Source organism: Amphiprion ocellaris, chromosome 13 (genome assembly GCF_022539595.1).
Source record: "Amphiprion ocellaris isolate individual 3 ecotype Okinawa chromosome 13, ASM2253959v1, whole genome shotgun sequence".
NCBI classification, from domain to species: domain Eukaryota; kingdom Metazoa; phylum Chordata; class Actinopteri; family Pomacentridae; genus Amphiprion; species Amphiprion ocellaris.
The window spans coordinates 4359226-4382381 of record NC_072778.1 but is presented as its reverse complement, the minus strand read 5'-3'; the positions used below and the strand labels follow the sequence as shown (position 1 = coordinate 4382381).

General features: G+C 38.0%; 1 protein-coding gene across 3 annotated transcripts in view; it reads right to left on the bottom strand.

Moving 5' to 3' along the window:
- The window catches only part of htr4 (5-hydroxytryptamine receptor 4), a 195062-nt gene that overhangs the window by 149085 nt on the left and 22821 nt on the right, over positions 1-23156 (bottom strand). Inside the window, exon 1 of one of the 3 annotated variants that reach the window (XM_023287702.3) lies at positions 7689-7827. The exons of the other annotated variants lie outside the window; for them this stretch is intronic. The gene's annotated coding sequence lies outside the window, so the exon portion shown is untranslated. Of the gene's footprint in view, positions 1-7688; positions 7828-23156 lie in introns of those variants that run through there. 3 annotated transcript variants of the gene reach the window in all.

Genomic DNA, 23156 nt, shown 5'->3' with positions numbered 1-23156 from the left:
ATTATAATGCAACTAATAGAAGCAACAGTGTGGCGTCTTTTTTTCTTTGGCACTGGGTGTTTACTCTCAAATTAAGAAACATGAGCTCAGACAACCACTGAGTCAATTCCGCAAAACACAAGTACATCCATATATTCTGTTATTTATTTTAAATTGTCACCCAGTGCTTGAACTTTGTGCTTCCTTTTACATAAATAAAGACATTTTCAGCATAAATTGATGCCAAAAAGGCAAAATTTAGTGCATAAAAATGTACTGTAATGCACAAAATGAAGTGTTCGACATTCAGATACTCCTAACGTTTACATAGTTTGCAAAGAAATATGATAAAAAGAAAACATAAGTGAGTATTTCCTGCATAATGAAATTAGCATGTATTGAGAATATCTACTTTTTGTGCCCAGTGACCTAAAGCATTAGACCACATCAACATGGGAACACACACGCTTTAGACAGATGGACTGGAACTAATTAGCAGAGTATATAAAGGCAGACCACACACACATCTAGAGTGTAAACCTCCAGCAGGACTACGCAATACTCTGTCATTTTAAAGATTTCTGTTTTATCTTTCTATTTCTGAACATTTACTCTTTGAATTATGACAAAAATGTACTAGATTTTAACTGTATCTTCCTTGTTCCTTAAATAACCAAAGTTTAAATCAAGATCAGGGTCATGATCTGTTGTTTAAACATTATTTATGCTGTTCCACTTTGACAGGCCTCCGATTCTTGACTGTTTAAAGCAGTTGGCTGCTCATTTGACTGATGTATTCTCACTTTAAACAGGATGGTAAACATTTTTAGATTGATGAACATGATGTCAAAGTCTGTACTAATGTCATTCTGCATGTTTTCCCCACTCTGGATCTATTGGGATTTAAAATAATATTAGACATCAATTTATAAGGCTTACAAAAAGATACACAAACCCTCAATAAACTGGCAATTTCTTAGGGTTTGCTTTACAACCAACATGAAGGAGTAACACTCGGTCAAGTTTATTTCTTATAAAAAAAATACATCTTCCATAGAAAAAAAAAATTATAAAAGTACTTTTTGAGAAACTCTTCTGAGAAACACACAAAAAAACCTGAAGGAATGACAAAGAATTTGCCTTCGATCGGTAGAAACACTACGACAGAGACCAAAAGAACCCTTTCAGAGATCCTATTCTCATGCATTTCTCAGGAAGATTTGCACAGGGAAATGGACTGAATTAGAAATGCAGGAATCTAATTTCTTTCCAGAAAGACGTATCTTCCAATCACATCAGAATACATTAACCAGCACTAGAAAGCTTTTTTTTCTTCTTTTCAAATCAGGAGTCCTCAGCCACAGATGAATTTCAATCACAGTCAGTGGAAAAACAGATTCAACTGCCATTTCATTACTGCTTGTTGATTGTTTGATGTGGCTTCAAATATGATCATTTATGTTTTTCCTGATGAACACATCATCAAATCCTCTTTTACAGCTTCAATGGATTCAAGAAAGAGCAGCTTATGCATGTTTTCTTATAGTCTCATTACCTGTCAGGCTTTTTGACAGCAATGTGAGGGTATTATTTGAGAATTACAGCTAGTTTTATCACATTACTACCCTAAGACACATTAACATGCATGCAGGCTTAGATGTTTACAGTATGTATAGGCTAGACACATGCTTACATTTACTTAGAATTGACCAAGTACAACTGAAAACAATATCAGAGATAAAATATTTGATTATGTAAATCCTGTTTCTGAGATTGTTTTGAGTAACAGTGCATCACATTTGTTTGGATGAGGGCATGTTTCATTGCTTGCTTTTGGCAACTTGAGTCTCAATATAATTGCATTGTCCTTCACTGAGGTGAGAAAACTGTGACAACTAATGAGCATCTATGATCAATACACCACAGATCTGAAGATCTGAAGGTCAGTTTTCAGCCTCCCCGAGTCACATGCCACTTAATTAACTGGAGAGCAGAACTTTTTCACTCCAAGCCAAGCAGCACAATGTCAATTAGATTTCAGTTAAGTCTTAATTAACCGGACGTTAATTATCTGTTAACGTTTTTCAAATGTAATTATCAATCTGGCACTTTTGAGTCCGCTGCGTGTATGAATGAGCTCCAACCTTTCAGGTCAGCTAACTTCAGCAGCTCCTTTTCAAGGTGAACTGAGAGCACTAATGCAGACGGAGTTCCATGAAGGCTTTTAAAGGAGCTACAGGAAAGTAGGATGAACTGCCTCAGATGACAAGGTGCATTATGGGTAATCGAGTCAAGAGAAATTTAAAGACATACATGTGTGTAATGGCTTTTGGTTGCTCTTAACTGACTTAATATTTTATTATTATATATCTACTGTACTTTAGAAAATGTATCTTACAAGCTGTGATCTTGTTTAGCTTGTTACCGTATTTTATGCTACTTTATTTTGTTTTACAAATTGATTTCACAAGTCTTGGCCAAGTTTGATGGTTGCACTTAATTTTGTTGTTGCCTGTCTGCTGCACTTTGGTCAACTCTGGAAGTCTTAAATGTGCTCTACAAATACATTTGATTTGATTTGAACTAGTTGTATTTTCTCACCTGTGACATATCAAATGGGGTCACAAAGTTCATGTATGGAGGTACGGTACAATGGGAGGATGGAGGCATTAGTCGGACAAGGAATCTTAAATCTATTATTTCACTCTCATTTTCTTTTAACATTCTACTCACTTGCTGGTTAAGTTTAGGTATCAACATTGTGTGGTTAAGTATCATGTTTTCTTAGACAATTTATATGTTTGAAACTCGGTTAAGTTTAGGCACCATAACTAGTTGATAAGGGTTAAGAAAAATATCATGGTTTGGCTTAAAATATGACATTTTCACTGCTTGCTCGAAGCTTCTCCTTCATTTACAGTCTTTCCGCATCGAATATATTATTAATTGGCTAAAAAGGAGCAACAGTACAGAAAACACACACAAACAAACAAAATCTTCTAGAAATATATGTATAAGAATGTAATTTTGTGGAGACAAGCAGGACTATCAGCCCTGTGACACAGGAAACATGATTCAAGAGTGGGTTGAGGAACATTGCAAAGAAAACAAGACGTTGACACGACTCAGAAAGCTCCCAGATCGCAACTCGATCAAGCATCAAGGAGATTCACCGGAACAATCCTCATCAAAAGAGGTCCAACTCCACAAACCACAGAACCAAAAAAATCTGCTGCCAACATTCAAGCAGCAGACACCACTGGACATCACCAGAGATCCTGTGTCCATACCTCGACAGATCAAAGCTATTTTGACAGAATGAGGGGAATCTGCACAGTACTGTGCTGGTTTCAGGTGAGAATTGAGGGACACAACTGTGTTCTCCTTAGTGGTCTGATGTTTCTGTGCATCCAGTGGAAACTTCAGTGTGTGTTTAATTTAGAGGCTTTTTTAAACAGCTTTTCCACCTAGGCCAAGAACATTTTTTTATGTCTTCATTTGACAGCAGTGTGGAGGAACTTTGGCGCTGAGAGGGATGTGACATGCAGCAAAGGTACAGTCATGAACACTGAGTTTATGTGGCAACTTTTAGGCTGCCTAGGTGTCCAGTGTGAAAACTTTATTTTCAAATTTAAAACTTTAGTTGAAAACCTACTTGCTCCCACAGGTAAGTATTACCTGTGCTTTGTTCTTTGCAGATGTAATTTATTTACTTTAGGTTGCATTACTTGCAAATACAAAACAAAAATGTGACTTTTTTTGGTTTCTAAAGGTATCTTTTGTGATCCTCTTCCAACATCCGGCTGCCCATCATCATTTATCCATCCATATCCTCCGTTTTTCTGCTGCGTATTAGTCAGGTTTCAGCTATCCTGCTTTTTATCTTAGTCTTACTGGTTTGATTCTTTGGTTGAATAATTTTCACTCATAGACACACAGACCTAAGAAAAAGCAACATTTAGTGACTAAAAAGAGAAATATTGCAGTCGTAAGTTGGTGGAGATCAAGCTAGGATAGAGTTAATGCCATGTTAAGGTCAAAATCAACACCTTTCACGAGTAGAATGACAACTGAATGACAAGGACACCAAGTTGCTCTTTTCTGCACAGCGTCTTAGCGTTAATGCCTTGTCAACGTTTTATTTTGACAGGAAATGAATGTCACTCTAAAGGACAACTAACCAAAAGGTGAAAAGACGTCACACTTCCCAGATTCCAAGTGAACGAGAGTATTAGCCAGATGTATGTGTGTGCGTTTGTAATGAACCAGCTGTGTGGTTTTGTCAGCCACACCATCTGTTGTGTGTCTGCCCACTGAGAGTCCCATTAAGCCGCACACTGTAGAGGGAGATGACCTGAGTCGGGCCATGTCAGTGGCCAATGAACTGAACCAGGACCTCTGGCGCTGATAACACTTCCCACAGTGACCCTTTCATGAGGCGGCCACACTGAGCTCTCTGGACGTGGATCAGAATGTTTGTCTGCCAACTGTTTCTACTTGTATTTAAGCAGTAATATGTTTCAGGAGGAAATGTGCTGCAGTTATTAGGGAAGTATTTTTGCCCCCAATCTGATCCAAGTCATTTCATACTTAGTATTCAGATTCCAAACCATTACTACTGGCTAGCAAAGGGCACCATGACAAAGACCTCTGTGACGCTTGATGACCTCTGAGCTCATGTGTTTGAGACAAGCTGATAAACAAGGACGCATTTCTTATTTTTCAGTGGAAGTTGTATGAGGACTGTTTTTGCATCCAAAGTCAAGTGTCCTGCCACAAATTGTGTTTTACCTTTACAATACTTGACAGCAGAAGTCCAAATGATCGGGTTTAGTTTGGTGCCAACAGTGATCATTAAAACAATGGAATGATTGGCCCAATCTTTGAGATAAGAGCAACAGATCTGCTTTTTGTTAAATGCATCAATAATGCCTTTAAAAATTCTACACTGGCAGCATTAACATCTCTGCAAATGGACATGTTTTCCCTCCATTATTTGCTTTTAGATCTACAGCTTTAAAAAGGTTTTTATATTACAGAAACACAAATGAATCTTGTTTGTTGAAGTTTTCAAATTTGGAGTTAATTGAGGGTATTTGAGGAAACGGTATATTTAGGAGTAGGAAATGAATTCATGTTCATCGATAGTTTGACGCATTATGATGCCAAACAGCTGGAGTTTAATGATATAACCTTGTATGATATAAATCAGTGTAAACCATCCCCTCTGGTCAGTATTCATCCAAAGGCTAACATGAAACTGGAGGCCAGCTTGACAGCCTGCACCTTCAAGATTTCATTTATGATTTATTTCTTGACCACAGTTGGTTTTAGATACAGGTCAAGCTCTTATTACAGCTAATCAGTTGCATAAATCGCTAAAGGTGTTTTTCTTTTGCTGCATCAAGCTTAAAGGATGCCAAAGAAACGCATTTAAACCTTATGCAAGGACTTTTATAACTTGCTGATCGGGGGTGCCACTGAAGTTTACACTGTGTCTACGAAGCAAAATGTGACAAAATACAGCCTTTATTATCTTACCATCTGGAGTACATATTTGCTGCCAAGTATAGGCTTCGATCTCCACCATGTATCTGAAAAGCTCAATTATCTGCACTTTTATTACAAAGTTATAGTGCATATAAATAATGGTCCAAACAGATGTACTACTATAAAAGCTGTGTTTTAAGAGCTGCAGTTAAATGGCTGTATGTGTCTGGGAGTTTGTGTTGACTTCTGACTAAAATCAAGCTTGAATTGGTTAAATGTAATTGATACACTGCACTTTAAAGATGGAAATACTCAGGTATGGTAACTATTTTGCTATTATGTCTTGTATCAAATGAAAGACATCTTATATCACATTATAAATAATTGGATTTCCCCAAAGGAGATCATTAGAATTTTATGAAACTTTAAAGGTCAAAGCAGTAATTAACTTAAAATCATGTGAAATAGCAAAATAATAGATGGAACATAAGCAGTGAAACTTCAAATTCAAGATTAAGAACTTGAAAACTTGACGAGATGTTGAAAGTGACATTTTTTTGTGTTGTTTTTAATGAAAAAATTAATTAGCCATGCTGTGATATTTCAAAGTACTTGTTAAACATTCAGCTTGAAACTGAAAAATGCTGAAAAACTGTCACATTTGAGAAGCTGGAAACAGCCAAAGCTTGCCGTGACTCATTAAAATTTAAGATTTGATTCATCACAATGTGAATAAGATTTCACGACTAAGTATGTTGACGCATTTAAGGAATCAGTCTATAGCTCTAAATATCATTTCAAACAGTGCAGAGGACAAATATACCAACCAGATGATAAAGATACCTTAATATCATGGAATAATGCATGGATGTTTCTGCTTCTTTACACCTGGTGGCAAGGAGCTTAGCTTTGCCTTTCAAGGTTAGGAGATTAATGCGTGTTTCTAGTTTAGGACACATGGATTTAAATCTTCACCCTGCACTGCCTCCTCCAGGGGGGTTAATTCTTCTGTCCTTGCCAGCTTCCATCTCTACACCAGCTTTTTTTCTCCCTTCTTTTTTCTTTCGCTTCAATTATCTGCCTGCTCCCGTGTGTTGAGGACCCTTCCATCCAAAACCCTCATCACCCATAACTTTCCCCTTCGCTGTGTTTCAAGGAGCAACAGAAATTAGCCGTTAGACATCTGGATGGAGTTGCTCTTGAGCTTCCTTCCAAGTCAGTGCAGGCACACAAATGACTCCGTTTGGTTTTATTTGACAGCGGTAATTAAATTTGTCTGCCTGTTGGTAAGGGGCGATTGAGCTGCCAACTTTGTGGATTTCCAGCCGGGGTAATGCTTCACTGTGACAGAGCGGAGCCCCTGTGCATCAAGATGGGCAGCGGAGGACTAACTTCTTTTGTCGTTCTGGCAGAGAGGACGCCCCTGCAACCAGGACACACACTCCTGTACCTCTTGATGAATTTTCCAATTTAATTTAAATGCTAATTTGAGTTTGATGGCAGTCTTGGGGCTCTTTGCACTCAATAAGAAGATGGATGCTTCTCCCCTAGTTTCTGGGTTGTATTTAGCCTCAGTAAGCTTCTATTCATTCTCATGAGTACACATGAAGGACTCAGCAGTCAGAGTGTTATGCTCAATTTGCTAAACTAATAATAATGAGCATCCTGTGCCCATTTAGTCTGCATTGATGAAATTTGCGGAAACTTTTTTGCATTTACCATTTGCATACTGCTGTTCCACGTTTGTTAAAGTATTGATTAAGGAATTTGGATGATCCCTTGAACAATTCATGTGAAGTCAGAGAAGAGAAGTAAAGGGTGGGACAAAGGGAGCAACAGAAATTCAGGAAAATAAGGAGAAAACAGGGAAATAAAGCCAGAGAAGCATAGACGATAAATATCAAAGCAGAAAGAAGACAGACTGGCTGAAAGACGCTTGTTGGACCTTGCTAGGAGTTATTTGAGTCTGTGTCTCTCCATGTTATTGATTTCTAATACTAGCTGACACTGGATGGTATTTCATGGGCATTTGTCCTGTTAAATGTCAGCGTGGTCTGAGTTCATGGCCTATGACTGAGAATAAATCCTCATCTGGTGAAGGAAGAGAGGAAGAAAAGATAAGAATCAACGAGGTAGAAGTTCGTTGATTCTGCCTCTTCCCTCTCCAACCGGCGGGATTTGGATTTCTTTTCTATCGGTTATAGTAACATTTTACTCACCAGTTTCATTGCTGAGAGTCCAACAAGTCAAGCAACCAGAAGATTTTTAGATACCCAGGTTTAATCCAAGTAACTGGACCACCTATGTAAAGCAGAACCAAGAGGGAAGCATGTCCAAATCGTGTGTTGGAGTGTCCTTTGCACCGTCACATAGCAGTTAACGCAGAGGGTCAAAGATAAGGCAGGAAGTAGCTCTGAGATCAAATGTTTTACAACAGGCAGTTTGGTATTTCATTTTCACTTCCTCGTAAATTGCTTCACTTCTTGACTGAGGTTTCGAGTAATGACAGAGAGTCAAGCTGCTCCCTCAACAGTTCAGGGGACACAAGATAAAGTCTTAGTGGTGTGATTTTTGGATGTGCGATGGATCGAAAGACTGCAGAAATCGCCACAAAAGGACGTTCCTATACAACTCAACTGCATTCTGCATCAGGGGATTTTTTTCTCAGATTAAGTTTGTTAAAAACTGCAAATAGGTTTCAAATCAACACATATTTTATTTTGATCGTTGATCGTCATATAACTCCACCGAGGCTCCAAGACCTTGGCAGAATAAAACAGCTTTGAAGTGTTGGTTGAACTAAACACGCATTATAAAATGTCCCCTTGAGCTCAGGTTAGTTTTGATAGGTAATTGCCACTTTTTTTGACACTACACACATGGACATTCAATTGATTAATCAAAAAAAATGTCCGAATAATCCCAGGTTGGGGCTATGCAGGAGAGAAAACAAACACTTGAGGAAAGAAGAATTCTAAAATGTTTCTCTCACTGAGTGCAGGGGAAAAAAATCAGCTGGTATTTTGTTCAGATATTGGTTTGAACTGAATGTCAGAACACTCAATAACACAAGCAATCAAGAGTGGTCCCTGCACTCTGAGTAGTCATCAAAAAGTGACCTTTCATACCGACAGACTGTCTGTCTAGCTGTCTGTCTGTCTGTCCTGACTCTATACATCCACAGGAGCCTTCTGAGATCGTGCTCCAGGGTGCCTCAGTTGAGATTTCAGCAGCAAAAGCCATAACGAAACCTGCTGGACTGTCAGAGGAGCACCTGAGGAGAAAACGACTCACAGCGACATAAACTATGTCATTCAGGACACACACAATGAATGTAAAATCTGTGGCCAAAGAGGCTGCAGCTTTAAAACGTCAGGTCAATAAAATAAATGTCACAAACGACTGGCCACCGCTTAAAAGCAAAGTTGGTACGAACTTTAAAGGGTACCATAAAGACAAGAGAATAAGGAAGCAGCAGATGGAGGACAAATGGGAAGAGATACGATGATAATTAAATAGAGCACTACTGAAAGTCTTGATTAAGTCAATAAGTCATTATCTCTGCAGTCTCCTTGAATTCACACACAGATAAACACAGTTAGTACACCTGTGTCAGTAACCCCACATTGCCTCTTTTCCCTGAAGCCAAACTCATATTCATATCTGTGCAGGAGGCGCTACACACAAAATACTGTGCTAATATTGTCAACTAAACTGCATTCTTTTTCTGGGGACAGACAATAGACTGAGACTCCCTGCTAGCTTGTGTTCCCATTTCAACATTTCAACAACAGGGAGCAAAACACTGAAAATTAGAAACACATTCCAACTGATCCACAGTAAAAACAGTGTGTCCCCAAACGCATTAGCAGCACATCCAGCTGGTCTATGGATGTAGGAAAGAGGTCTTTAAATAATTCTACTGAGGGCTTAAAGGAAAACATCATTATGTAGCACTTTAAAAATCAAACTGTGCTGCACAAACAACACAAGATGCTACAAGAGCATTGATTGAAAGAATGCAAAGTGGTTCCAATTAGGCGCTTATTGTTGTGCCAGCAACCTTGTACAGTGGTGTTTTTAAATAACAATAATGGTCTTTACATCTATAGCACATTTCACAGCTGGAGTTACAAGGTACTTTACAAAACATTAAAACATGGCAATCATTAAGAAATAGTGTCAATAAAACTTCAAATTTGTCTGAGTCAAGTTGTAAGAAATGAGCAGCCTTCTGGTCCTTAACTACAGAGAGTGTAGATTGTCAAGATTTTCTAGGGTAAATGAGACGTACAACTGGGAGTCATCAGCGTAACTGTGGCAGGACGTTGGGGTGAAATGGTGAAAGACATTAACAGATATAAACTGAACAAAATGGGAGCCAAGGACTGAGCCCTGAGGAACCCCACAGGACACAAGGGCAGCTGAAGAAGAAAAGCTGGAAATTCTAAATGCTTACATCATTGCACTTCTACAATGACATTAAGCTCATTTGAGATGAACTGCCCTTGTTTGGGAAGTGGGAAAGTGAATCAGAAATCCAGTCTAGACATTGTTAATGTGCTAAATGATTATTCTAGCTGGAAACGGCTGATTCTTAGTGGAATATCTCCATAGAGGTACAGAGGAACATTTCTAGCAACCATCACTCCTGTGTTCTAATGCTACATTGTATTAGCTAATGGTGTTGAAAGGCTGATTGATGATTAGAAAACCCTTGTGCAGTTATGTTAGCACATGAATAAAAGTATGAGTATTCATGGAAAACATGAAATTGTCTGGGTGACCCCAAACCTCTGAACAGTAGTGTCTGTCTGATATGTCTGCCTACATGTAATCAATGAATAAATCACTCCAAAGTCATTATACAACAGACAAGAACCAGACCAATATTGCATGCATTTAGTGATCTGTAATTTGAATGTATTCAGCAAATCTGAGCAACATGTGTTCTGTTCACAGAGTAAATCGTCAGAATCAAGTCAAAAAACAAACTGAAACCTTTCAATTTCTGCTACAGCGAAAGGTTTTGATCCAACACCTTATTAATAAGTCTGTTAATAAGCCAATCAGCTGTTAGATCAGGTGGCAGAACAGGCATTTACCATCAAAACCCACCATTTTTAGCTGACTCATAAAAACTGCAGCTGTCTTGACCTTGTGAGACTACCATTGCTGATGTTTGCATTGATATCAGAGTGAGCTGGGATCAACTGGGACAGGAATCTAAGCAACTCTATAAGGACCACGAATATTTGAACAAAATTTCATGGCAATCTATCCAGCAGTTGGTGGACTGAGCAACAAAAAGATACACCAGCATCCCTAGACAAATGCCACAAGCAAGCTTCATAAAAACAAGTTTTCAGCAGCAATTTAGAGGAATTTACCGAGACAGAACAGTGGAATCAACAAGAAGGTCATTCTGAGGTCTGTGGACTCCCATAGGAAATGCATTATGTAATTCGAATGAACCACATGATCAGTTTTGATGTCATATAAATGCAGAAATATAAACTTAATGCTTGTATGGAATCCAGGCTTCAGCTCTGTTTCACTGCTGTTATGTTCGTGGAATTAGGAACAATGAGAGCTTTTGCTTACAAAGTACTAATTCTATTTAGTGTAATAAAAGCTTCTTTCATGGTGATCCTAATGTAGCATAATAATATAAGCCCTTACTTCAGCCGTTTTAATGGCAGGAATAACAAAAAATGATGTAGGGGGAGATTATAAAGAGTTTGATTTACCCATGCTAAGTTATTAAAAAATATCACAGAAAGAAAAGGGTGGTCTGTACAGGAACACTGGCTTACAGACTAACTTTAGACTTTTATCCAAACAGAACTGCATCATATAAGAACATATCAAGAGAGGATTTACCCATTTAATTGTAGTCCCTATGGATATGTATTTTCTATAGGAGATTATGTTCATTTTGTACCAAGAGAGGCCTTCCAGGTGAGGCAGCTTCTTCACACAGATACATTTTATCTCCCTCTCACCTGCGAACAATGCAGCCTGTTGTTTCGTGAATTATATTTATAGCACCCTTAACATTTTAACGAGTCATTACCAACATCCCTGGTTCCTCTCAAGCAGCATGTCCACAGCAAAGTCCAAGGCCAGAGCCCAAACCCAAACATTCACTTTATTATACAGGAGCTTGTTATATGATATACTAATTCCACAGCTTGTATGAATAAAACCACTAACAGCCTTTGTAGATTTTTATTGGCAGGTTTTGTTTCAAAGTGCTGAAGTAATAAATGACGTCAGTTACTGTCAATGACTTTCCACAGAATCTTCAAAACACTCGATTGCTGTTGAGTTGAACCTCAACAAGTACATCACCTGCTGCATCAACAAGGCAGGAATCAAGCAAATGTCTTTCCTTCTCATGGTAAAACGTCTGAAAATCCACATTTAGGGGGATGATACCCTCCAAGTCCGACTGAACGAAGAAAACAGCCCAGAACAAATCGACGTGGTTAAGCTTATTTGATTGCAGCTTCGTTATAAAGGTTAAGATCGCATTAATCAGAGATGGAAGGTCTTCAGTGTCAGCATCTCAAGCTTCACATTTGCCAGCTCCGCTAACCTTATTGTAGGCATTTTAACAACATCACAATCAACAAATGTCAACATGACTTACACAGAAGACTTTTAAAATTCCCTACAAAGAAAAGTGAAGTTGACAATGAGGTTATGTTTTACTGTCCGGTATACACAGATATAAGGGAGGGTCTATTCAGAAAGATGATGAAGACCGTGATAAATCTGAGTTGTGTTTTAGAACGGGAACCTTTCTCATGGCAGAGCTTCTTTGCGAGGTCTGCAATAGAAGGCGACATATTTTATTTGAGCTGAGCAGCCGAATAATGAGTGTTTTGGATGCATTGGTGCAATGCTGGTATATTGGTGTCTTGTAAACACATGAAGGTTGGACACACTTGTGTGCATGACATGAAAATAAATAAATAATCAAATCAAATCATATACAAGAGGTGGTTCAATATGAAATAGAAAATGACAAACTGGACTAAAAAACCTATCCAATTAAAGCTGGGGTGTAAAATTTTTACATATAAAAGATGATCCATTATTCACAGCAGTAATGCAACCAGGCTTGTGGCCTGCACCCATCTAGGATTGAGGCCCGCATCAAACCAGGACTAATTCCAGTCCAACAAAAAACCTGATCTGTCTGGGTAAACAGGTAAAGAAAAATCAGTAATTTGCAAATCTTGCATTCCAACTTTCAGCAGCAGTGTTTTATTGCATGCCTCACCATCCATTCAGCAGCTTGAAAACAGAAACCAGCACATCCTGAGTGGGGTCTGTTGGTCAGTCTAGGTTTCAGTCTTTTCCAGGTTGTTAAGCATATAATTGTTTGCTGAGGGTTTCCGTTTAGCTATGTGGTCTTCCAGGGCTTGGCCTGACTGTATGCATGCATTCATTCAGCTGCACAGGTGTAGGGCGGGGCCAAGGTGTGCTACCCCTGGCTTATTAACTTAGACTGACAGCTTAGATGTCCCATAAAAACAGAGCAGGCTTTCTGATCGATGGCCAACAAAAACTATTGTAGAGTTACCCATTTTACCTGGGTTACACAGACCTTTCAAGTTTCAAACAATGCTAATCTTCACCAACTAAATCTGCTTTATATCACATTTTTAAACGTATTTTCTGTAGCGACATTTCATACAACAGTTGAGGAAGAAAGCAGCTGTAGCAATGGAAATAGAGAAGGCTACAACAACTAGAGTATGGCAGAACAAACTAGGAAGTGTCCAGAAAAGTTTCCGATGCTCCAGAGAACAAAGAAACTCAGCTATCGGAGGAAAGATGACAGCTGAGTGAAATTAAGCTACAATAAATATCTTTCGATGTTCAGCTCTGCTCAGCTGTGACATGCATCTATTGACAACTTGTTTCAACATTTCATACATTAAACTATTATCTGCTTTGTGAAAAATATCATCGCCAAAGTGCAATTGTTTATTGCAGCTATAAATGGTTCATATTTAGCTTAAACAAAAGACTAAATCAAGATTTCTCCAACCTAAATGTCAGATAGTTTGTTTTATCCAACAAACTAAAAAGTACTGAAAGTAAGAACTTTATACAATTAAGAAAAATGAATAAATCCCCACATTTTGGAATGTTTGGCCTTTTTTTCTGTAATCAATCCAAAGAGTTAATCAGTTAACATAATTCAGCTCTACTCTATACCTCCAGTGGAATTCACTTAGTCACCTGGAATATTCTTTATCTCTGCCCTCAGAGGTTAAACCCAAGCAGTGCCTCCAGAGCAGCTCTGCCTCTGGGGATTTGTTTGTAAACTGAAAATCCAATAAAGACTTTATTAAAGCCGGCTATTAAAAGTGACATTAAGTCCTATAAACACAGAGTGGACTCTCAGAGACAGGAGAACAGTGGGGATGACTCCACCAGAGCCGGCATGTGTCCCCGGTCCCATTAACCTTAATGCTTGTTTCTGTTAACCGCCATCAATAGCAGCTGCAGCATGTGGGTCACAGACATGCCTGTACACTGTAGCAGCCCAGTATTGACAGCGCAAAGTGTTACTTGAATGTGCTCCAATTAAACAGCCACAGGGAAGAAACTGACAGCAAACACTGAAATGGAAAATCCTGGTGTGTATTCCTGCACAAATGATCATGTGTCTTCATGTTCCACACAGATCAGGAACTCTGAGTGATTACACTGACATGCAAGCCCTTTTTAATATATTATCAGCCTGCTCTAAACTCAAAAAACAAATAAAAATCCCTGCTCGTTTTTTAAGATTGATGTAATTTTTCAAGCAAGGTTCTGCACTCACAAGCCTTTGACAAAATTGTGGTGTGTCCCCATGTGAAGAAGAATATACATATATTATATTGCTTATGCATACATATATACATACATACATATATACACACACATATATATGTATATATGTATTTATGCATATATGTATAAATATTTCACATTTACTTGTGTATTTTAAATTTATAATAGTCACTTCATTCCATAAATCTACCCCAATCTATCCCATCAATGTTTTCAGATTCATAAAACACCTACAAAGACTCGCAGATCCTTCGCTGTGACACTCCAAACTGTAGTCTTAATCATCCTTGAGACTTAAAATTGATCCACCTGTGGCAAGTTTAAGTTTGTACAGCCCTACATGGGTAATTCAACAGTATCCCCAGTCTATGAGACAAGGGTGCGAGTATAAAACCATTTCCAAAGCTTTGAAGATTCTCAAGAGCCGAATAGCTTCAGTAAATGAATAATAGATCTAATGAGGTTGGAACCACATGGCCTCTTCAGAGAATTCTTGGTAGAGCATGAGGAACAAGAAAAGCATTCACAGTACTTTAACAAAGATTTCATGCTTTCACTTTTTTTATTAAAGGTTATTGAGTGCAGAATGACGGGCAAAATGGTAATTTCATCCATTTATATGAGCAGGAGTCCTTGCTATAACGATCCTCAATTAAATTTTTTTCCATACTTCTTAGCAGCACTTCATTTTTATATCAGCTGCTGGACAAATTCAAGAGAATCCATTTGTGTTAACCTGCCTTGTTTGTGTATCAGTATGTGCCCACAAATTCCCATGCATGACAAATGTCCGAGTCTGTTGATTCATCACACAGTCCATCATGAGGTAATAAGGTGCATAAATTAGTCATACATACTTCGTGCAATCATATTCATCTCTGTTTGTGTTCGTCTTCGCAGGCTTGTTTGCGTCTACTACATGTGTGTATGTGTTTCCGTCTCTTTATTGCAGTGCCATAATCCTGGTATACTTAAGCAAGCAGTTCCTGGCACAGTGGCAACTCAGAGCTGATAAAGCAACTTGACCTCAGAGTCCACAGCCATGTTTCAGAGGCAGCGCTGTAAACCATCTACAAAACAGCTCTTTGCTATCTGTGAGATTAGATCCTTTATTCTGCTGAGAGCTGGAAACTTGGAACAATAAAAAGATAAAAAATGTTCTGCTGCCGTCTTCGCCTTTGCCAGGAAGGCAAAGAATAAAAGTGGAGGGAGGGAAGACTTTCTGGCTGAGTTGGGAAGTCAGAACTGGTCATGCTTTTATTGTGGTAAGTTGATCATCAACTGAAGCCAAACTTTGACCTCTGATGCTGAAACCAGAAGCAATGACAACTGAGCAAGTATTTCCACAATGAGACAATCAGCACTTTAAGATCTATTTTAAGAAAACACATCAGACTATATATTTATGAGTCGTCTTCGTTGCATCAGAGGTTTCTGTGCTACACTCCAATTATCAATATTTAATGTTAGCAAAACACAGCATTTGAAACGAGTGGGGATGCCCTCAGCTCTGCAAGTTCTAGTAGGTTCCAGCATGTTTTCAGGAGTTGGTGAAAACCATTAAACGTGTACACAGATGACCCAGATTTTTCCAAAAACATCTCCATCAGATGGGAATAGTTTTGTGTAGCAAATCATACAATATTGATGAAAAATTAACTAAATGAATTCTATGCAAAACCCTTTGACATTACACGTCATTTGATTTACTGTCAGTGTAAAAACATTGACAAATGGAATGTGTTCTTGTCCTTGATATTATTCCATCATAAATACACACAACTACTTAATATCATAAATCAGAGCTTAGCTGCAGATTGTTTTTTGTCTAATGCAGAACTACCTGCCTCAGACGTGTGCAATAATAACCATCCCACTTCTGTGCAATATTCAACTACCATTCATAATGTATATATGCTACCGTTGAAAAAATTGGGATCCCTTAGAGATGGCCTTATTTTTGGAAGAAAAGCAGTTATTTTTTTTTCCAATGAAGATAACATTAAATGAATCAGAAACATGGTCCAGACATTGTTAATGTGATAAATGACTATTGTAGCTGGAAACAGCTGATTTTTAATGGAATATCTCCATAGAGGTACAGAGGAACATTTCCAGCAACCATCACTCCTGTGTTCTAATGCTACATTGTGTTAGCTAATGGTGTTGAAAGGCTCATTGATGATTAGAAAACCCTTGTGCAGTTATGTTAGCACATGGATAAAAGTATGAGTATTCATGGAAAACATGAAATTGTCTGGGTGTATATATATATATATATATATATATATATATATATATATATATATATATATATATATATATATATATATATATATATATATATGTATGTGTGTGTGTGTGTGTGTGTGTGTGTGTGTCGGGTTTGAATGTATATATTACTGCTGCTCCTTCAGTTGTGTTTTTGAAGTGTTTTATGGAGTTTTACAGAGTTTCAGAATGTTTTTTAGCATACAGTGTTGGTACACTTAGGGAGCGACTCTTTAAATTTCATTGTACTGTCTAATGACAATAAGGCTCTCTGTTCTATTCTAGACGTTGTTGACCTTCCTACAAGAATTTGTCTTTTTGACAGTGCTGTGTAAAATATTCTAAGTATAGTCTCTCTTGACACACATGCAATTACGAATTGTATCAAAACACATTCAAGATTTATTCTATTCATTACTTAGTCTATGACTCTACACGTGTATCCCTGTTCAACGACGTCTTTTTGTGCCTGAAGCGAAGCAGCCTGTTTGTGGGAAGGCTCAGACTTGAGAGTAGACCAGCTGACACAGTGGGGTCTTGGCTAAAAATAGGATTCATTACATCAGCTCATCACAAGTGCGCTGGCTGGGTGGGCAGGCTGACTCATTCCAGCAGGTCAGTAACGAGACGCTGCTTGCTGGGCTTCGAATCAAACAGGCAGCGATGCAAACATGAGATAGTAGGATGCAGCTCTGCCCTCTGACCCCTTTAGCTTGAATATTTGTCTTTAAACTCATGTCTCTGAACGTGAAAGACTCAAACTGAGATTTAACCCCACCAACTATCACCTTCAGATGCTCCCGCTCTGTTATGTTCAGCTATTCCTGGACTAGACACACTTAAGATGAAATGTTGTGATTTATCTCTTCATTACAGACAACCCAAAACCAGCTTTTGTGTATTTAAACCCCATTTATCAATTACCTGCATTGTCAAGAATGACAACAAAACCCAGAGAACTTCACTAACAGTGTGAATTTAATGCACAACACATTTAGTTTTACAAGGAGGTGGAAAGTTCAACATTGACCAAATGAGGAGCGTTACCAGATGAAAATAGAAGAGGTTTGTTCCTACAATGATCAAACAAAGGATCTACACAGTTAAAACAATTAATAACAAGAAAAGAAACATATTTGCAAATAGTTTCTTTTACAGAAAAAAAGAAATCTAAAATGGCTCAAGACCACAAGGCATGAGTAAGACAATGTTTTCATTAAATTAGTGCTAATAAAAATGTTCCCCAAGGAGTTTCAATGTGTTTTTTGCTTTTTCCGTCAAAGTCAAAAGTCCTGCATCTCTATGGAAACAACACAACCCTGTTTAAATGTCAATAGTCATGAAAAATGAATTGCTTTGACATTCTGGAGTATTTAACAAGAGCTGGAAAGAAAACTTGCATCAATTTGTTCAACATTTTTCCAAGTGCCTCCAGGTGTTAGCAACACTGGAAAACATGGCTCTGCATGGTCTATATACAGTACTTTAGTACTCTGCACACCTCAAAAGTGACATTTCACAATGTCGAATGTATCGTCCAACAACCTTGATGAACATTTGCTTCTCTGTATATCGTTTTTGAGCTTTATTGTCCATGTATGTTGTATTTTCCTCTCCATTGATCTACTCCTTTCCATGCTTGTCTCCTCTCTGCTCTGTGTAAACAAAGCCTGCAGATCAGCTGGATAATTGCAGTAATTTTCCTGGTTAATGCAATTAGGTTTTCTTGTGCAACAGAACCCGGAATCTCCAGTTTCACTTTGCTCTCTACTCTGCATTCACACCATATTGTTTTCATCACACTTTTGAGCATCGGGCTGTGAAACGAACACTAATGTCAACCTTGGACTTGTAATTCTGGGTCAGCCATCAAGAATTTCTGGAAAGCACATTATCTCCAACAAAATAATTCCAAGATGGAGACAAATACAACAGATCATAGAGATTCAGATCATCAAAATGGGGCTACAAGTTACTTTTACCTGATTTCACTTGGTAAAGAACTGCTATAAATACACTACCATTTAACACGTAAAATTTTAGTGCACATATTGCAGTATTGCACATATTATCCCAGATGCTGCACCCTCTTAAGTTTAGGTCACTTTATCGAGGTTATTTCATTAGTTTATGCATATAATTTGGCTGCAATTAATGTCTGTTTTTATATATTGAACTTTTACGGTTTCTTTATGTTTCACACTGCTGTTTTATTGGTGTGTGCACAATAACAATTAAGATCTGAGCGGATCTAAATCGAACAATATTTAACAAAAGACTAAATGAGGTTGTGCTGGTGACATTTAGAAACCTAAATTAAGTTATGAAGTCATTTTATGAAAAAAAAAATCAAGTAGTCCAAATACATTAAAAAAAAAAATACTCCAAAACAAAAAAAGACTGTCTTCAAATAAAGCACCATGTGGTGGTCACTCACCAAATAAATAAATTATAGACTGTTTTGCTAAGACTGTGACAACTACAACAGGTTTAACCTCTCTGCACAACAGCAAAAACATGTCAGAAGACAATAAAACATGGCATTTCTGTAATTCCCAGGCAAAAAGACTCTATTTTTAGGCCGATGTGCCTTCGCAGACTTGACTTTTACATGCCGGGAGCTAAACGGGATGATGGCTGGCAGATGTTGTTAGTGTCACTCATGCTGAGAGCAGCGAGTGAGTAGGAAATGACATCTGTCTGTAGGATGCTTGTCTTCTCTGAGGGGGAAAACCTTGGAAACATCCTTGTACAAGCTGATTTAAAGTGCATACAAACGCATAACCAGCTACGTATCAGCATGTCGGACTAACGGTCCCTGTGGACGGCGAGAGGCATTTTGAAGGACTTACGGATGGGAGCACTGGAAAAGTCGCCCACTTCTCATGAATAATTGAAAATAATTACTGTATTCAATCAACAAAAACCTGTTTAAAAAAATAAATAAATAAAAGAATCATCCACTTGAAGCTGGGACTATGTGCAGAATGTACATTTCTTGACATTAAGACTTTGTAATTATGTGAGTTTTAAACTTATTGCTGCTGGTACCTCCTCTAGTACATTAGAAAACATTGCATTGAAAGAGAGTCCTAAAAGAGGTTCTACATTTCTGCAGCTGGAACATGCACAAAGTTTTGAGCTGCCCAAAAAATAGGCCAGCAACTCCCTGCCATTGAAGACACTCTGTTCTTCATAGGGGCGTAACGGTGCATGTACTCGGTATGCAGCGTTTGGTTCAATATGCTGCTCAATTATACAAGTTTATTTATTACTCCGCCAAGGAAGACAGTGGAGTTATGTGACAATCGACATTGGTTTGTCTGTCTGTTTGTCTGTTAGCAACATTACTCAAAAATGGACCAATGGATTTGGAAGAAATTTTCAGGGAAGGTCAGAAATGACACAAGGACCGTCTGATTAGATTTTGGCAGTGATGCGGCTTATAGTCTGGATCCACAGATTTGTTAAAGATTTCTGTATCATTGTGAGATAGCAGATTTCATCTGTTGGAAGTCATACACTGACTGAGCAGCCTTGGTGGAGTACTGCACTCTCTGACTGCTTTTCTTCTTGTCTATGTTTTCACACTCATGGAGCAAAGATTGTGCAGCACAAGCTCTACCTGAAACATATACCAGTTCACCCATTGGCTATGGCATGCTCTCAGTTTAGCCTTAAAAGCTAGGTCCAATCTATTAAACATTTACAATGTGTCACTTCAATCTTTACATTGAGTTTGAGTTTTAATAGGCTTCCTGCAGCCAGAATCTGCTTAAACTGTACAGGTCAATCTGTGAAATATGACCACGAGGAGCTCAAACCAAACACAATCAAAAACTTCTGTCCAGTGAAAGTTCCAAAAGAAAGTTTTTTTCAAACAAGATGACTGTGTTCTGAGTGGTGACAGAAAGAGAGAAAGACGGCGTTACTTTGTGGAAATTTTAAAGCTAAAATTAAACTGCTAGTTTCAACTAATTACAAGTTGCACATGTTAAATAGCCCAAAGTCTTTTCTAATTGACAGTAACTCTTCTAGTAAGAAATGTGATCAAAGAGACATTTTTTTATTTTTTGAAAATATATGAAAAAATGACATGAATCTCTGCTACAGAATAAACAGACCAAACCATGACTCCAAAACTGAACTTTTCTTGTTGCGCTCCTAATTCTTCATCTTTGTAGATAAAATCTTGTGTTTTTTACAAAAAGGTAATTTTTGCTGATAAATACCATTTTGTTTTATATAATTACACAAGCTGCACTTGATTAGCATTGATTGGCTTTTGTAGGATCCTGCAGTGTCATTACCTTCATTAGTGAACAGCCACGCATTAATTAGGTGGCATATCTTCTTTATTTTATTTACTCATATTTGTTTTTCTGTCTGTCTTATCTAAACTGTTCACTTGTGAAAGCTGTCTCGGTTAAGGCGACACTCTTTGTTGTTTGTCTGGCAGCAAGTGTTTTTCCAGACAAAATGTTTTACAGCTGTTTTGAAGAGAAGTCGTCCGCTTCACGAAATCATAAACAAACAATAATAAATCCACATAATACTTCATCATGGGGCTGCTCACTGAGGGGATAATAAACTCTAATTTTAGACAGGAAACCGCTTCACAGGATCTAAAAAACACAGGAAGTTTCCTCCTTTCAGTTTCTCACCAGTAATGATTTTAATTTTGAAAAAACAAAAACTAAACGGATCATTCTTCACTAGCCAAACTCTCTCCCAGGGCACACAAATCCCACTCTTAAATCAGACGATTAAACGAGTAGATATTAGCAGAAGACAGTTTGCTCTCTCAGGGAACAGTGGGAACCATGTTCTCCTAAATCATCTCCCATTGGAACGCTGCTAAAAGTATGTTGTCCCACAGAGTGCCTCGGTGAGGTTCAGGTCCAGGAATGCTGCTGGGAAAACATTTCTACCACTTGATGGATGTTTCTATCCACAATCTGCATAAGCTACAGAGCTGTACCCTAAGTTTAAATGAAAATTCAAGCTCTAAAAAATGGGGGAAAAAATGTAAAGTACAGTGTGAATATTCAAATTTCAGAAGCTGGAAACTGACATTCTGACTTTTTTCATAAAAAAGATTCCTTAAACCGATCAACAAGAAAAAGAATGTGAACTATTCGTTTTTTAAAAATCTACCAAAGTTACGGTATGAAGGTAAATATCCTCAGTAACAGCCCATGTGTATTAAAAAATGCTATAAATTATAATAATGGTATGATTTAATGCTCTTTATGATATCAAATTACTGTATAGCTATGTGAGGGTGAACCTATATAACCCAATTTACTCTGTAAATTTCTATGATTAACTTTTACCATGAAAATAAAACAAGTTGGTTTTGCAAGCAGCCGAAACTGGCTGCTCAGAAACTGATACCACTGCCAAACAAACGTCCTGTAACTCATGGTAATGTAACTCATTTATGTGCCTGTATAAAAGCTAAACTGTTTCTTTATATTGACAGTCACTTGTCCAGACTATGTTCTGTTCATGTGGTTCCTTGCTGAAAGTAAAACTGCTTTGACTTGAGAGATGAGTATTAATTTGGAGAAGTCAGGACTCCACTGAAGAATTTTCCTGACAAAAATAATCCTGAGTTTATCTGCTTTAATCATGTTATGAGGCTGACAGCTACTACTGCGTTTTTCCTTATCGGTTCATAGCCAACAAAGTTTGTGCTTAACTTAATAATTTACTACTAATTGATTAATCACTGCTTCTTTAGAGTGTATTTACACCTATTATTGAAATGAGAGCTTCTGTGTATAAGGACTATGAAGACTCATCAAATTAGCTGCTTCCAGAATCCTAATTTTGAATCTCAGGAAGTAGAGTTAGGCCTCTTTCTGCAAAATATTTTAAAGGTGACCTACGGCTGAAGTTGTGCCACACAGGCCAATTTTGTTTTTGCCTCAAGCCTCTTGATGGGAGCTGAAAAATCAATGCCTGACGCACCCACACAGCACATTGCTGAGATTTGAAAAGCTCCTCTGCATACGTTTGCAGACATTTAAATGCAGGCATAATTCCAGCTTTGGTCGGCTTCTTCCATCTACCTCAAGCAAAAAGCAACAGATGATCACTTCATCCACAGAGGACTGAGAAGCTGGACTTGATACTCAATCTCTGTACTTGACGGCTCGTGTCAAGCATTTTTTTCTTTAATTTTAGTTAATCTGACTCCGTCTTGCACAAGAGTTCAAGTTTGGTACATAAACTTAACAACATGCTGCGATTTAAGTCTTTGTGTGTTTTTCCAGGGAGGTCCGAAGGTCTTGGTGCCACCTCGGCCTGCCGTTATTGACCACCCAGACAGCCCTGCCAGGATAAACTGATGAGTTCTCACCCACTTCACAACCTCAGGCAAACAGTCAGGCAGTTTGCAGACGGGTGTTTAAGCACAGACGTTCGAGCGTGAGCTCGAGAAATGCTTCGTTCTGCTTCCAGACCAGCTCTCCTCTGGCTCAGTTTCTCATTGAACCGACAACTAATTCTCTTTTTTCATGCATTGTAAAAAAATTATGTATTTAACCATA